This window comes from Olea europaea, chromosome 23, assembly GCF_002742605.1.
Source record: "Olea europaea var. sylvestris chromosome 23, O_europaea_v1, whole genome shotgun sequence".
NCBI lineage: Eukaryota > Viridiplantae > Streptophyta > Magnoliopsida > Lamiales > Oleaceae > Olea > Olea europaea.
Window position 1 is genome coordinate 10,407,615 of NC_036259.1, and position 13,097 is coordinate 10,420,711.

Below are 13,097 nucleotides of genomic sequence, written 5' to 3' on the forward strand. Positions count from 1 at the left end.
CAAGTTGAGGACATACATAAGGTAGCCGAAGTGATGCATCACTTCTTGCGAGATGCCACATAGATATTGACCTCCATAACTGTGGCGAGGTGCTATAACATACTGTAGAAGTGATCCATGGCAATTAACCTCTTCATTGGGAAAGACATCTCCCACTTTACCTCTTTCAAGTGATCTTTCATACAAGATCTTCATATAATTGATTGATGTGATATCTCTTTCAGCATACACTTGTCAATCTATATTTCATAGGTCAAACCTAGACTCTAGGGTGGCCACATTTCAGAAAACATTAAATGCAATTGAGCCTAGGTTTGATCGAATGACACCTTGGCATCTCAACCATTCAACCATGTGGATGAGACCATGTGTCTCTTCATCCAATGGTAGTACTTTATACTCTATTATATTGCAATGAAAGCTAACACTTAATGTCATTTGAAAATAATGCAACTACATACATTCAAGCTATACTTTTGCTCACATTACTCTATTTACATACACTTCCATATCCAAACCCATTTTTCTTAAGTGGCTAACGTCTTTAGCACGTCCCACATCCAAATATTTACTCATATATAGACTGACTTGATCATCGGAGTGTTCAGGGCTACCTCTTCCACCACTAAAGAAGACCATGTGCTCTAACAATTTGTCCAAATATGCAGCAAGACTCTACGTAGACGTAAGGGGAGTCGAGATCTGTTAACCACATCACTCCTTCAAAAATCGAGGTCAACGGCACCAAAAGATAACACAAAGACAGCATGAGGATCTATCTTGTGGCCACAGTAAGCATGTCAGTATCCAACTATTTTATAAAATATCTTTCTAGAGGGAAATTGCATAATCACATTGATACCTTGTATCTCTGATTTTGGATCAGGATTTTTATATGGATGATATGTAAGAAAAAGTTGTAAATATGCATTTCGAAGAGAGCCTTCATCATCTCCTTTATGAATCGTCCTTTGTCAATTTAAGTTATATATAACTCCCAGGAGTATCTTGATGGGGTCCAACTTAACTCCTCTCGCTTTGCAAAAAAGTATGATGACGGAAAAACGAAATAATTAAAATTTGTAACTTACAAAAGAAAGGCATAAAATGATTTGGAAGAATCACGCTTATTTTCTTAGAACAACTAGACACATATATACTACGTTTTTAGAAGCTTAGGGCTCTTTAAACTATAAACTTCGACATAGAAGCAAAACAACACCTTCTAGGAGTTAGTGAGGGTCTAATCTGGTTAAGCAAAATTTTTATTAGAAGTGTTGCAGCAATTACCCAATGGCTTTTATAAGAGACTTTCCTTGCAACACTGATGGAGTTTGCATGGTGTGCAAGAAGAAGTCATCATATGGTAAGATTCTCACATGCAGGATATTTTCACTCTACAGATTGTTACAACCCAAATTTTACTAGTCAAATATCAAATGATGAATTGTCAAATTCAAAGTCAAAGTCAAAGTCAAAAGGGACTAAAATGAAATAAATCATTCTAGGTGGGACTAAATTTATTATGAAAAATATTTTGAAGGTTTAAGTTGGACAATATAAAATTTTAGATATCTATTTATATATTGTTGGAAGTTTAGAATTTAATATTTTATTATAGAAATGTTGGAGGGCCTCTTTTGCAATTTTGAGTTAGTGGCTACTTATTATATTACAATAAACCCATTTTCAATCGTAATTCAACACACACACAAAGTAGGCAAAAACGAGAGAGGGCACAGAGAGAGAAAATGAGAAGAAAGAGGAAGGAAAAAGAAGAAGAAAGAAAAGAAGGGAAAATTTGGGTTCAAGTTCTTCAATTTATTCAAGAGGTAAGGACATAATTTTTTTTATGAAAGGATGATATTAAAGTTGCTAGGGTTTTAATTAGTTGGTTAAATTTGTGGGTTTAATTTGCATATTTAGTGAAAGGAGTATAATTTCTTGCTTAAATTACATGATGGATTAATTTCCAATTTAATTACGGTAAGTAATACCATTTTTAGCAAACCCTAGATTTTTATTTGGGATTCTTGATTATGTATTGTTAGTGGGAATGATTATATTGATGGAAAACTCACATGAAATCATGAATTTGAGAAACAAGATGAAAACTAAAATAGGTGGAATTATGGTTACTAGTATTTATTATATTGGAAGGTATAATAATTTTTATGAGTGGGATGAAGGTAAGTTTGGATGTAGTATATATTTGTGAAAGTATTTGAAAGTAGAATTAGCTCCACTTGATTAAAGGAAATTTTGGAAAAATTATTCAAGTATCGAGAAATCAAGTTTTAGTATTCGGTTATTAAATATTAAGAGCTACATAGTATGATAGTTGTTAAATTGATTATTTTGTATCACATTTCAGGTGGCGACTAAGGTATTGGAAAAGCTTATCGGCATTCATAGCCTATAGCTTGTCTTGGTGAATGGATAAAGTTTATGTTTTCAGAAATAAGTATTCATTAAATTTAAGTTACTTATTTTATAAAGTTATGTTGACAACATGATTTTCATAATAAAATGGATTTATAATCAATTGCTTTTAAAATTAAAATCAGTTCAATTACATAATTTCAATAGCATATTCTATTCGTATTACATGTTTCAGTATAACTAAAGTTATTTTCTAAAAATTGCCAAAAGGTACCCAGGTGACTTTACCCTAGTCTGCACTGGTGTAAATGTGTTCCCACAGTGTATGACCAATTATGGTGATTTTACCCACTCTCTATTGTGAATGTGTTTCCATGGTGTATGACCAGATTATCAAAGGTCTTTGGAACCCACTCTCGTACACACATAGGCTTTGGACCGTGTACTAGGGTGATTAGCTTTTGGAGCAGCTCTACGTACATATGACCAGATTATTAGATGTGAATGACTTTGCCTTGTTCATCGAGATTACTCTGTACATGAGTAAGGCTATTCACTGAGTACCTTTTTGGTTTGATTTTCAGTAATATACAACTTATCAGATTTCAGACTACAGAAATTAGCTTATTCAGTTTGTAGAGTAATGATTTCAGCTTATAATACTGTATAAGGATATTTTCACTTATATTTACTGATATCAGATTATTTATATTCATTATAATTTACAGTTTCTTATCTAGAATGAAAAACAAAGAATTTTACGATGCATTCATGTTTGGTTTTAAAAGTGTTACCAAATTTCAGAATTTTTCAAAATTTAATAGAGTAAGAATTTTCAGAAAATATGCATAAAAGAAAAAGTATATTTATTTGCAAATTATCCACTCACTGAGCTATAAGTTTATATATCTTTTCACATTTTTATTTAACAGATAGCAGCCGAGTTGAGTAGATTTGGAGCCTGTCGATCCACCAAATTGAGCCACGCGCCATAAGTTGTATGGCCTACGTTATTAGATTACACAATACATGTTTCTTGTGGGTTACATGTAGTTTAGGTCAGAAAAGGTCATCATAGGCTGACTACATATTTGATATCTTTAGTACATTTGAGGAGTTTTGGTTGTAGAGCAAAGTAAATATCGATTTGTCAGTATTTTATTTTTGAATAGTTAGTATTTTGAGATACTGGAGTATCATATTTTACATTATATGAACGGACTTGAGAAAATTGGGTGTTGATTAGGTGGTTTTAATCCATATTTTAGAGGTGACCCTATCAAAATTCTTTTAAAATATTTCACAGTCAAAGCAAGTCAACGTTGCATTGGTAGTGGGTCCGGCATTTAGCTGGAATCTACCATTGGCACACAACACGTGTCGAATCAAAGGTGATTCGGGATGGGTTGTGTCAGAAGTAGCTAATATGCTGTTTATTTGTTTCATCTTTGGCCGATGTGTAAATAAAGATGTGAGGCTTCTCAATGATATTAGATATATCCTTTATGCATACGGACATTTCATAAAAAAATTTTGCGCTTAGAGTTTCCTTGTACCTTCACATGTCCTCTGTTTTATGGAAGATTGGCCAGAAAATGCATTCTCCATGCACACCTTTCAGAAGTTAAGAGCACACGGAGTTGTAAGTGGAAGAACCAATACTTCCCAGCAGATGAGGAAGCTAAATTCTTTTAAAAGCCTTTCTTTCATAGACTCACTTCATTTATGGCGTCTTGCTCTCTTCTTCTCTTACACATCGTGGTAAAAGTCTATTTCTTTTCCACTTTTAGTAGAGACTTTTTTCAAATCCAAAGAAATTCCGGGGCATAACTCTTTTATCTTTCACTAATATTAGTATATTTCCTCAACAACGCACAGCTCTCTTGTGCAATCACCGTGGTTTCTCTTAACTTAATTTCTCAATCTCCATTCATTAGTAAGGTTGCAGAAATCACCCAATGGCTCACATCAACAACCTCCTATGAGACGTCAATGGAGTTTGCATGTTGTGCTAAAATAAATCAATAGATGGTGAGACTCTCATGTGCAAGACGTGTGTCATTCCCCTAGCTTTGATACCATATTAAGAATAAGTTCAGCATTTTTATAAGCAATTGCTCAAGTCCTGTATGTTATTTATTTGTCTTTAATTGATGCACAATTAAATACCTGAGGTTTTTGAAGGACATGAGACATTATTTGTGCACGATGGGAATTTCATAATATTCTTTTGTGCTGAATTGTCCTAGTATCTCCACAAGTTTGTTTAAAGAGATTGTCCAGCAAAGGACTATCTATGCTCATCTTGCAGAAATTATGAGCCATGGATTTGTAAATAGAAGAACCATCACTTAGTTCTTTCAAAAGCATTCCTTTCACGGGCTCGTTTTGTTTTTGGTGTCTTGCTCTCTTTGTGCTCTTACCTTCATCTTCATAAAATATCTGGTACTGGTGGAGGCTTTTCTCCAATTCCAATGACTCCTTTCAATAAAATTCGTAGCATGCTTTATTCCTCATCAATAGGCAGTTCTCTTGGGCAATCACAATGATTTAATTTTACTTTTTTTCTCAGTTAGTTGGGGTGCAGCAATCACCCAATGGCCCATGTAAGCAATCTCCCTTGCAATACCGGTGAAATCCACATGGTGTTCAAGGACAAGTCAATAGAATGGCGAGAAGCATGGTGTTCGAGAACAAGTCAATAGAATGACAAGACATGTGCAAATCGTATGTCACTCAATGGGTATTGAAACCATATTAAGAATTTGGATTTCATATTAAAACATCGACCTTTTCAAGAGAGGTAGTCCAAGCATTTATATGTTGTTTGTTTCATCTTTTATCGATGTGTCCTATTATCACATAACAATATTAAGTCATTGCACCTCAAGACGGATTGATATATTTTCTCCTTTGGAGCACTAACAGTCCTAATGAGGTTGCTTATCATGCCACACAATAACCCTCCTTAGGCACTCTAGAACACTTCCAACATGCTACTCGATCGGCATCTCTAATTTTTTTTATGTATTTATAAATTTATTAATTCAAGGACACTTAATAGGTAGACGTCGTGCACATATTCAACAAGCTTCATGGTGTGCCATAAATTGTTCATATTTTAGATAGTGATACGACACGAACCATCTTGATACATCAATATTATGCACCGGTCCATTTTGTAAGTATGCAATTGAAAATTATCTAAATAATATATAATTTTACCAAAAATTATCTTAATGAAACAAATAATTTCCTGAGCTAAAGTCGAAGCAAAAAAAGAAGTTTACTCTTTTAACTGAAAGAAACATACCAAAATAAATGAAGTTAAAGAAATTGTATCGAGGTGTCCCAACATGTCGATGTCCTGCTTTTATAAATATCAAGTGTCGACATGTCCGTTTTGTGTCATTTGTCCATGTACATGTCCTACTTCATCAGTGTCATTTCTTAATAACGTTCAAAGAGCTCCAGTTACACCACCTTTTACCAACACCGGAGAGGAAATGTATATCTAGAACTTCTCAAATATCTTCTTATGTTGCAGAGAGAATTCCCATATTAAGAAAATTCAATTCTTACAACCCAATCTCCCATTAAGTGATAATTTCTTGCTTATTGTCTTTCTTTATTGTAATTTTTGTCATTCTAAATTTCTGGTTTGTTGGCTCTTATCTGAATATACAGGTATCTATGAATTTTAGAACAAGTTCTACAGTGAATTTCTTTTTTTCTTTCAGCATTTTTTGTGAATTTAGTTCACTCATTGGTTTAATGAACAAATCATCTAACGAACTAGAAGTGTGACATACTCGTTCTAGGCTTAGATTATTTATGTGTCCCCTTAACAAGATGTGAGAAAGAACTTTGTGAAGCATTAACCTATCCGATTGTGGAAGTCAAAGTTGACTGTTGTTTGTTTTTTTTACACATAATATACAATTTAGAATTATTCTACAGAAATTCAAATTGACATATAGATATACGCATCTGTCAAACTACATATACAAATTTTCTCTACATGTAGCAAAGCTCTAAATAATTGGCATTTAAGATTCAGTTATGCTATGTGTACAGAAAAAAGTGCTGCCAAAATTGCTACACAACACACTTGACAGTTTTCTATTGGACAATGGCTAAGAAAAAAAAAAGGACAGACAGATGCTGCCAGTAGCATCTGAAAAGATTCTGGTAGCAATGCCTCTGTACAAGGGGAATTGCGATTTCAGATTAAATTGTGGATTGAAGCATAATAATGTGCAATTTGTGTGCGCCAGAATTTATTTTTGCCATGTGCAATTGTTGCGCTTCAAATTGGTCTTGGGGATTGAAACATTCCACCTACAACATAACGGTTCATTGGATTTTTTCCACCCATAATAGCTACATAAACTGTATAGAATAAAAGATAAATCCATACAACTGCATAAAATTTGACGCTGGTTAGAATTTTATCCCAAATGTCAAGCTCCTCTATTCCTTTTTAGCAATTCTTCTATCAAACATTTTAAGGTTTTTTATGTATTAAAATAATGTTTAGTTCTAGGAAAATTCTTGAGATACTGTAAGCAATCTCCCTTGCAATACCGGTGAAATCCACATGGTGTTCAAGGACAAGTCAATAGAATGGCGAGAAGCATGGTGTTCGAGAACAAGTCAATAGAATGACAAGACATGTGCAAATCGTATGTCACTCAATGGGTATTGAAACCATATTAAGAATTTGGATTTCATATTAAAACATCGACCTTTTCAAGAGAGGTAGTCCAAGCATTTATATGTTGTTTGTTTCATCTTTTATCGATGTGTCCTATTATCACATAACAATATTAAGTCATTGCACCTCAAGACGGATTTTCTCCTTTGGAGCACTAACAGTCCTAATGAGGTTGCTTATCATGCCACACAATAACCCTCCTTAGGCACTCTAGAACACTTCCAACATGCTACTCGATCGGCATCTCTAATTTTTTTTATGTATTTATAAATTTATTAATTCAAGGACACTTAATAGGTAGACGTCGTGCACATATTCAACAAGCTTCATGGTGTGCCATAAATTGTTCATATTTTAGATAGTGATACGACACGAACCATCTTGATACATCAATATTATGCACCGGTCCATTTTGTAAGTATGCAATTGAAAATTATCTAAATAATATATAATTTAACCAAAAATTATCTTAATGAAACAAATAATTTCCTGAGCTAAAGTCGAAGCAAAAAAGAAGCTTACTCTTTTAACTGAAAGAAACATACCAAAATAAATGAAGTTAAAGAATTTGTATCGAGGTGTCCCAACATGTCGATGTCCTGCTTTTATAAATATCAAGTGTCGACATATCCGTTTTGTGTCATTTGTCCATGTACATGTCCTACTTCATCAGTTTCATTTCTTAATAACGTTCAAAGAGCTCCAGTTACACCACCTTTTACCAACACCGGAGAGGAAATGTATATCTAGAACTTCTCAAATATCTTCTTATGTTGCAAAGAGAATTCCCATATTAAGAAAATTCAATTCTTACTACCCAATCTCCCATTAAGTGATAATTTCTTGCTTATTGTCTTTCTTTATTGTAATTTTTGTCATTCTAAATTTCTGGTTTGTTGGCTCTTATCTGAATATACAGGTATCTATGAATTTTAGTACAAGTTCTACAGTGAATTTCCTTTTTTCTTTCAGCATTTTTTGTTTGTGTTTAACACTTAATATACAACTTAGAATTATTCTACAGAAATTCAAATTGACATATAGATATAAGCATCTGTCAAACTACATATACAAATTTTCTATACATGTAGCAAAGCTCTAAATAATTGGCATTTAAGATTCAGTTATGCTATGTGTACAGAAAAAAGTGCTGCCAAAATTGCTACAAAACACACTTGACAGTTTTCTATTGGACAATGGCTAAAAAAAAAAAAAAAAAAGACAGACAGATGCTGCCAGTAGCATCTGAAAAGATTCTGGTAGCAATGCCTCTGTACAAGGGGAATTGCGATTTCAGATTAAATTGTGGATTGAAGCATAATAATGTGCAATTTGTGTGCGCCAGAGTTTATTTTTGCTATGTGCAATTGTTGCGCTTCAAATTGGTCTTGGGGATTGAAACATTCCACCTACAACATAACGGTTCATTGGATTTTTTCCACCCATAATATCTACATAAACTGTATAGAATAAAAGATAAATCCATACAACTGCATAAAATTTGACGCTGGTTAGAATTTTAACCCAAATGTCAAGCTCCTCTATTCCTTTTTAGCAATTCTTCTATCAAACATTTTAAGGTTTTCTATGTATTGAAATAATGTTTAGTTCTAGGAAAATTCTTCAGATAACGGTGCTCGAAAAAGCTGTGAAGAGCAATGTTTCATCACTTTTTTGCATCACATTTACATTGTGGCTCTATCGGTATTCTCTCCTCCCTCTTCTTATCTCCATTGATCTTGGAGCATTTTATGTGTCTCCCTGTTTACTGTTGTTTGGATTCTTTTAATTCTCCCATTCGATAAAAATGCCTCAAATATATTGATAACCCACCAGTTTTCTCACTTCAAAGTATTAGTAGCCTTGAAGAAATCCTCCCCTTTCATATATCTGAGAATTTTATTTAAGGTTTTCGAAGAGCTTTAAGCCAAGCATATTTGTTCACTAATTGTATTCAGATTTTTACAAAACAAACATCTGATGCTTTGCTTTTATATTGCTTACAGGTAAAATTCTGGGCAAAGGTTGGTTCATGGATATTTACTTGGGATTCTTTAATTCGCATTTCTTTCTTTCTCTCGTGTATTTTTTTATTTCATCTACTTTTCTCATTAGCAAGGTTATAGATTCACGTTAAACCCGAATTCTTGTGTTCATTTCTGTTCAAACCGGTGTCAATGCTGGACAATAATTGATATCAACATGTGTTGTCAGTTTTTTTGTGAATAACAAGGAAGGTCTTATATACCTCATGAAATGTTACTATTTAAACAAAATAGTAGTCCATGTACTTTTGTCGTTGTTTTATTTCGAACTAATTGTATTCAGATTTTTACAAAACAAACATCTGATGCTTTGCTTTTATATTGCTTACAGGTAAAATTCTGGGCAAAGGTTGATTCATGGAGATTTACTAGAGTAGGGATTCTTTAATTCGTGTCTTTCTTTTTCTCGTGTATTTTTTTATTTCATCTACTTTTCTCATTAGCAAGGTTATAGATTTGTGTTAAACCCGAATTCTTGCGTTCATTTCTGTTCAAAACCGGTGTCAATGCTGGACAATAATTGATATCAACATGTGTTGTCAATTTTTTTGTGAATAACAAGGAAGGTCTTGTATACCTCATGAAATGTTACTATTTAAACAAAATAGTAGTCCATGTACTTTTGTCGTTGTTTTATTTCGATGTCATTATTTCATTGTACAACAAAAAACTTCCTTTGCTATCTTGTTGAATTTACGACATAATCTCGTTTAATAGCAATTAATTTTGCAAAAATATATTAAAATCGCTAGAAAATTAAAATAAAAGCTAGGGTTTACTAAAAAATCATTTTGGATGAAATCTTTCATGAATTAATTAGTTTATAATCTATTTTTGAGTTCTTGAAGGGAGGAAAATTACATTTGGGATGACCATAGATACTAGCCATGGAAGAAGTGGTGTGAATTTATTTTATTGCTAGAATCTTTTCCAGGCCTTTCAGGTCATAAGATAAACTCCTACAAGCACGTTTGTCCTCAAAAAGTTCACTCTTCTCATATATACATATTAACTCATTTACTGTGTGAGAGTCTTAGTCCAAAATAAATGTTTTCTGAATTTCAATTTAATCTTATAAAATCTGATCCATTTGATTTTATTTGTTCTTGTACCTTTTTTAACATGAAAAATATTTAAACATAAAGGAATTTAGCTTCATTATTATTTTTGTAGTCGACTGATATATGCTTCTCATCTCTCTCTGTATGTTCCAAGAAAAACATTATGTTATCAAACACATATGTAAGTGAAATGCATGAAAGAAACTTGGAGAAGTTCAAGAACTCAATCAATTATTGGAGGACTTAAGCTGAAAAATGGAGGTGGCAAAGGTTCCCGTGTGCCTTCGGGCCCTGTGCACGTGCACCAGGTGCCTGACGAGCATGTGTGGATGCTTGGGCTACCCAGTGCGCATATCCCAACGCACATGCGCCGTGCATTTCAGGGGCAAAATTGCCTTGCATTTTGTAATTTGAGGGTTCTTTTGGAGACATTTTGGGACTTTTCTAGTACACATTTTTAGGGTATTTAAATACCAAATTTTAGATAATGAGCCCCCATTCCTTATTCCTTCCATTTTATAGCATTCACTCTATTCTTTAGGGCAAGAACTAGGGCGGCACAAAAGCAAGAAGTGAAAGAGAAAAATCAAGCAAAAGTGGAGAGATTTTGGGAAAGTCTTGACCAAGCCATTGCCATGAATCCAACCAAAAGACGAGTTTTATCATTAGTCTTTTATTTTATACTTTCTTTTCTCTAATTTGTAATGTATTTCTCTAACTCTTCTCGTTTTATCATTTATATAAAATGAGCAAAATTCTTAATATTGGGATGATTGATGTAGCTTAACCTACTTTACTATTTCAACATTTTCTTTTCAATATTAAGTTACTCAATTTTATATGTATTTACTATTGTATTTAATGCACCTCATTTATCTGGCCATTAAATGAATGTGTTGAGTGATTTATACAATATTTGAGAAATTATTGTGCATTTTAAATAGTAAATGCCCTAAGTTCTTGTAGTTGATAGAGATAAACTCCTAATCCTAGGTGACCCATTAATTATTTTCACAAAGATTTAATGAAATTTGTTGAATTTTAATCAACATGGAGATATAGTATATTGAATCAATTGATTGGGGCTAATTTTACTCGAAAGAGATAATTAGTTAAAATAGAAAGAAAATTGGGTTTAACATATTTAATAGGTATTTTGTTAAATTGCTTGTTGAGAAATTGACTAGGTGAAGAATAAATAAAATCATGAATCCCTTCTATCTCAACATTCACATTTCATTTAATTTCTAGATTTGTTCTTTTCACTATTTTAGTAGAGTTTTTAGTTATTTTGGTTATTTTCAAATTCCAATTTAATTGTGTGCATTTCATTGTTAAAATTAAATTAACTTTAGTGTAATCGACAACTCACTCATTAGTCAACTTTATTACTTGTACATGATTCGTGTACTTGCTGTACACACCTTTTAGCGAACAAATTTTTGGCGTCATTGTCGGGTGATGTATTTATTTTGATTACTACTTTAGTTAATTTTGGTTTTAACAAATTATTTATTTATTTTTTGTTTGTACTCTGACTACCCACCACAATTTTGATAGCTCTTGTATTTGGTATTCTTTTCATGTACTTTTTAGTTGTATATGCATGATTTTAATAATGGTAAAGAAGCAAAGCTTTTGCAATAAGTAATCTCTACATCGACAATGAAGATATACTAGGCAATGCTTGTACTTGTGCATTGATTCATTCACGTTTGAACTTCTTTGGTTTAGACAATATTTGAAATGTTGGAAATAAGTACTAAACATATTTGATGAGAGATACTGCTCGTGGGAGATTATGATCCTTGTGGGAGATAGTCCTCCCTTGTTGAATGAAATGGTATTTGCAAAATACTATAATGAACTTATCAAGTTGGATAAAAGCAACATGCCTATGGAAAATGCCACTTACTGGAACAAATTTAAAAGATAGGGATATAATTCACTTGAAAGATTTGAAGGGACATACTTCTAAGTGCTCATGAATTTAGATTGCGGACTGATCATTTATGATTTACCCGAGGAGATTTCAACTATTGAAGAAGGGCTTAAAAAGAATGAATCACAGAGAAACCGAATGAAGATGTGGCAATTAATAAGGATGGAATTAACATAAATTCTTTTGACTTCATAATATGCCCAAAAAATGATTTTGCAATTAAGCTCGACGAGAAGGTGGTAGTCTAAATAGTTGAATTTGAATTGGAAGAAATTGACGATTACATTGAAAGTGGCAATGTAGAGTTTTGGAAAATAAATGAAAAGTGAAGTAAAGTCAATAGAAAAAAACTAAGCAAAGCATCTAAAGCTTTCTTTAGATGTCCATGATCCAATTTGTCAAAGTTGAGCTAAAGACTTTTTGAAAGAGCTTATTGAGAGGCAAATCATTTTTCTTACTCTTAACCCTTTCATTTTCTAATTTTTCTGATATTATTTGATTAGATATCATTTCTTGTAGGTAATTTTTGTAGTCCTAGGTTGATCATGGCTCTCAACAAGTTTAAGAGTTCATTTGAACTATGTTGGTCACACTTGCCAATTTTGATTTTACCCCATAATTTACTCCTTCTGATATTGAGGGATCCCACGAGTTATTCCATGAGATGCTTGTTGAAGAAAATGATTTGAAACTAAATCGAGGCTTAATCAAAAATTTGGGGATGAAATATCCAAGAACATCACAAGTCCAATTCGATCATAAGCATTTCTTCACCAATCGCCCAACCAAGAATGTTTCATTATCCTCCTCTTCTCTTTTATTTTGTTCATTTCCACATTAAGGACAATCTTTAATTCAAGTTTGGGGATAATTATTTTTTTGTTTTTTATTTTTTATCTTAATTTTGGTTGACATGTTATATAGGCTTGCCGGTTAATAATGATTTGATG

At 32.7% G+C, this 13,097-nt stretch overlaps 2 long non-coding RNA genes across 2 annotated transcripts; both read left to right on the forward strand.

Moving 5' to 3' along the window:
• The first annotated feature begins 1,712 nt into the window (after window positions 1-1,712).
• LOC111372353 lies at window positions 1,713-5,217 on the forward strand. The gene is made up of 2 exons (XR_002698747.1): window positions 1,713-1,832; window positions 4,955-5,217. It is a non-coding gene; the product is annotated as an uncharacterized LOC111372353 (long non-coding RNA).
• A 3,508-nt stretch (window positions 5,218-8,725) lies between these two features.
• LOC111372352 lies at window positions 8,726-9,720 on the forward strand. The gene is made up of 2 exons (XR_002698746.1): window positions 8,726-8,803; window positions 9,476-9,720. It is a non-coding gene; the product is annotated as an uncharacterized LOC111372352 (long non-coding RNA).
• The last annotated feature ends 3,377 nt before the right edge of the window (window positions 9,721-13,097 follow it).